Genomic DNA, 4,816 nt, shown 5'->3' with positions numbered 1-4,816 from the left:
TACACCGGCGTCTGGCTCGGCGAAAGCAAGATCTGCGCGATCGGTGAGCGCCACGGGGCGGAGCCCGGGGAGGACCAATGGAGGCGAGCGTAGAGTACGCGCCGCCTTTGAATCAAAGCTGTACGTCTTGTTTAAGGGTTTTAGCTTGTTGTGCAAATAAATACCTTATATTTGGAGGGGAGGCGGACAGGTCCTCAGAAACAATACTCGTTGTTGCAGATGGAAATACTGTAATCGGAGAGCCACTTCCTATGGGAAAACGGTGCTTTTAAAAAATGAAAGAATCGCATTGTTTAAAGAATCCTCCTAAGCAGGGCAGTCGATGCAGAACCACACAGCCCCAACCCCATCTTCAGTTTGGCTTCTTCTACCATTCTATGCACTTTGTTTCAGAAACAAATACTGAAAACCGGTAATCTGGCCCAGTTGTCGCACCGGGAGGATCCTGAAGCCAGGGTGGGTAGAGAATATTCTGTGACCCTTTGGCTTGCCTTGCAGGAGTCCGCTGCGGAAGGCATGTCACATCCCATGGCCTGGCTCTGAACTGCTCTACGGACCTCACTTGGTTTGAACACATTGTGCCCTGTGGACTGGTGGGAGCGGGAGTCACTTCCCTGAGTAAGGAACTCCACAGGCATGTTACTGTGGATGAAGTAATGGCACCTTTCCTTGTGGCCTTCAAGGAAACCTACAAGTGCACATTGATCTCAGAGGACAGCCTCAACTAAAAGGCATTCCTATTAGCAGAACTAGGATGTTCTGTACTGGAAAGCACCAAATCTGATTTCAGTCACCAGAACCCCAATTCTAGACCTGGGATGTCATTCTCTGACCATGATAATAAGGGCAAACCATGAGCTCTGAGACACTGTTTCCTCATGTATGTTGCTATTATCCCAGTCTACTTCAGAGGTACTGGATGTGAACTCACCATGAAAAGCAGCACATGCTGAATAAAAACAGAATGACTGTTGACAGTTTTTCAACATAGAAAAACAGATATCATGGACTGTCATTTTTCAGTTATTTGTTACTTTCTCAATATTGTATCTGATTGAGCAATTCTGGTCTCTAGTTCGTTGGGGTTTTTTTGTTTTTTTTTTTTTAACTCTGTGGGAATCACTCAAGAGGCTGAGGCAGGAGGGTCCCCATGAGTTTGAGGCTGTTTGTCACTACAAAGTGACAACATCTCAAAAGACAAAACTCAATTTTTTTTTCTTTTTTGGGGTGGGATATAAATCTCTGGATGGCCCAGGTGAAGTGACATGATAACGTTATTTTTTTCATTCTCAAGGTGTACATGGGTACTTTCTGCAATAAAGGGAAAAGCTTCTTGAAAAAAATAAAATGAGGTCTTGTCCTGCGTTGGATTCTCCAGATTTGGTAATTTAGTTTGGTTAGGGTGCTCTGAGCTAAGCCACAGGCTATAGGAAAAGTCAGTAGTTTCTCACATTGCACAGATGCTGAACAGAGAAATTTTTTTACATGCAATTCCTCCATTTGAAAGACTGTGTGCTAGTTACCTACTTTGCATGAAACGATAGTAAATATGATTTTTGTGGGGGGGGGTCAAGAAATTGAGATAGGCTTACATAGGTATCTCTAGGCTGGGGTGTCTTCATGAGCTTGCATTAAAGATATCAGCTGGGGCTAGAGGACAGCTGCAGAGATAATCTGCTCAATTGTCTGGTTGGTTCTGGTTGTGACAAGAGGCCTTAGTTCCTTACCATATGGACCATACATAGGGCTGCTGGTGTGTCCTCATGACAGGTTACCTGGCTTCCCCAGAGCAAGTGATGGCAGAGAGAGACAAAGTAAGAATCACCATGTTTTCTTATGACCCACTCTTGGAAGTCACATGGATATTTTCTACAGCCTCCTAACAGATGAGCCCTATCTTGTGTGAAAGGGCCATCATAGGAACTGTAAGGGGTAACGATCTTTAGGGGCCATCTTGAGACTGGCTCCCACAACCCATTAAGAATGGAAGGAGTCTTCACTGAGGAGTCAAGAGATTCTGGTTTCAGTCTTGGCACGTGGAAAAGTCATTTCCTTTTTGGGATTAGCTTTCACTTTAAAGCAAAGCTGTACCCTACAAATATAATGGGAGCTACATTGCCTCATTAAAACATTTTTTTAAAAATAGAGTGATGTTAGTTTAAATATATTTATCTCAATGTTAAAAATACAAAGCATATAAGGATTAAAGGATTAAAATACAAGGATATTAATGGATATTTTACAGTTTTTCATACTAAGTCTTCAAAAATCGTTTGTATTTTGCTTATACCTTATTTTGGAGTAGACACATTTTTTTTGAGACAGGGTCTCACTATGTATTCCAAGCTGGCCTCCAATTCTTGGCAGTCCTCTTGCCTTAGCCTCCCAAGTGGTGGGATTACAGGTATGTGCCACCACACCTAGCTGGACTAGCCACATTTTATAAGGGTTCATTGGTCACATGGGGGTAGCCTTAGACTGATATTATATCTGAATTCCTCTTGAGTCCCCAGGGTTCTGTGACCTTCCTGGATTCTCAGAAGAAAAATGAGTCCTTTCATGTCTGAGATTTGACTTTTGAGTGCAAATAATTTATATCAGTTGTTCAAGTTGAAATGGCATTAATGGTAATATTTCTACCCCCTTATTATGGGGATGAAAACCAAGATTATACAGTAAATTAATGACAAAGTCAGGACCAAATCTCAGGTGTGAACCCTTTCATGTGCCTCTTTCCTACTGTGCACATTGACTTAGAGCTCAGAACAGTATGCTTTCTGTATCATAGGCAATCAATATTAGTTAATTAATGGTTTTGGTCACCTATAATTTGGCTCATATCCCATCTGTGCTGCGATTGTCGGGGTGTGGGAATTCAGAAGTGGTTGATAATTACCTTATAATATTACTGCCAAGAAGGGAAATACTTATTCCAGGAAAAGTGGAGTTAGATACTCATGGTTAGATACACAGTATTTCTACCCACCTGACACTCAGCCTCCCTCTCTAGTACCACTAATAAGTGATCATCCAGCTTATTCTAGAATGACTTCAGAGACAAGGAAAGAAATATTTACTTAGCACCTACTTATAGGATCAGATACTACCATATTAGCCCTCTTAAGTATAGTCTTTCATAAGATGGCCTATCCAGTCCTCTGGATCACAGAGAATCACTGTATGGTGTTGTGGTTGATTTACTCAACCTTCCTGTGCCTCATTTTCATTACATGAAATTAATTATAGCACCTGCCTCAGAGCATGGCAAGAATTAAGTCCCTAATGACAGGTAAAGCATTGAGTATAGTGTTGTCACAGAGTGAACACTTAGTACATATTATTATTATTACAGTTTGTTCTCTATAAGCCTTCTCTGGGAAATTATCCCCAGTCCCTTTAATTTTCCCCACAAGACTGTAGTACCCTCATGAATGTAGCTGTGACTGTCTTGTTTCCTTCATATTTCTGTCATATAGCACTGGCTGTATTATACAGAAGGCTATTTGTAAGTATTGATTAAGTGGAATTGGACTATGCAGAGACTTCTACCATCCTGCTTGCCTGCTTTCCTGTGCACCAGTCCCAGCTCATGTGTGTCCCAGTAGTTGCTGTGTCCCTAGATTTGAACCAACCACTAAAAAGCATGGCAAGCTATAATTTCTTCTGCTGGACTTTCAGGGCACAAACTAGTGAGAAAATGCTCAACGTCACTAGTCATCTGGGAAATGCAAATCAAAACCACAATGAAATAGCACATCATTCTAGCCAAATGACTATTGTTGAAAAGAGGAAAGATGCTGTATTCATTAGCTTTTCCATCACTGGAACAAAGTACCTCACACCAGCAATTTGAGGAGAGCTTTATTTTTGACTCACAGTTTCAGTGGGCTCAGTCTATAATCACCTGGATCCAAGGCAGAATGGCATAGTAGAAGAGCCTGGTGGAGAAAGGCTGGTCAACCCGTGGCAACCAGGAATTAGTGAGAGAGGAAGAGCCAGAGAAGATACCCTGCAGAGTTGCACCCCCGTGACCCACATCCTCCAGCTGAACCCCACCTCCTAACTGCATTCAATGGAATGAACTTGCCAATGGATTAATCCACTGGTAAATTCAGTATCCCCAAGGGCCAATTACCTTCCAAAAGTCCCACCTCTGAACACAGACTGTGAGGGGATATTTTAGATCTAAATTATAACAATGAGATGAGGAGAAAGGGGAGATCTTACATACTATTGATGGGAATGTAAATTAATACGGCTATAATGGAAAACCATGCAAGTATCTCAAAAAAATTAAAAATAGAAGCACCGTCTGCCAACTCTGGAAAAAGTCATCCCAATTTACTGTGTTGAGTTGGCATTGTACAGAAATGGACAGCCATATTGGTCTAGAAATGTTAATTTATTTTTATTTTTATTTTTTATTTTTTATTTTTTTTCCATGTGTACGGGGGTAACGCACTGTATTGAATATGTAAGGTCATATCTACGTGGGTTTGATTACAGAAACTAATAAAGTATTCTGTAAATAATGAAAAAAAGAATAAGATAAGACTATAAGAGCAAGAAGCAATTTAAATATGTTCGGGGACCATTTTCATCCCAGAATTAAGGATTATTTTAATGTTACATCATTGCCTTTACTCTTTTACTTTCCTTTTTAGTTTTATTTTAGGATTCCCTATTTTTAATGTTCATACAGAGATTTCTTTAACTGAAACACCGAATAGTTTCTTTGGTGTGAAAAACTATAATAGTACACAGGATCCTAATGAGATAATTAATAATGTGAAATAGGAAGTAAAGGGCTAAAGGT

The 4,816-nt window shown here is 40.6% G+C and overlaps 1 long non-coding RNA gene across 1 annotated transcript in view; it reads right to left on the bottom strand.

Moving 5' to 3' along the window:
• Positions 1-176: 176 nt before the first annotated feature.
• Positions 177-4,816, bottom strand: part of LOC117286318 — a 37,447-nt gene continuing 32,807 nt past the window's right edge. Inside the window, exon 3 of the long non-coding RNA XR_004517442.1 lies at positions 177-249. This is a non-coding gene — a long non-coding RNA (uncharacterized LOC117286318). The remainder of the gene's footprint in view (positions 250-4,816) is intronic.

The sequence above is a fragment of the Fukomys damarensis genome, unplaced genomic scaffold (assembly GCF_012274545.1).
Source record: "Fukomys damarensis isolate Sample0158 unplaced genomic scaffold, DMR_v1.0_HiC HiC_scaffold_16, whole genome shotgun sequence".
NCBI lineage: Eukaryota > Metazoa > Chordata > Mammalia > Rodentia > Bathyergidae > Fukomys > Fukomys damarensis.
Note: the sequence above shows the minus strand (reverse complement) of the source record. Positions and strands in the feature narration are given on the sequence as shown.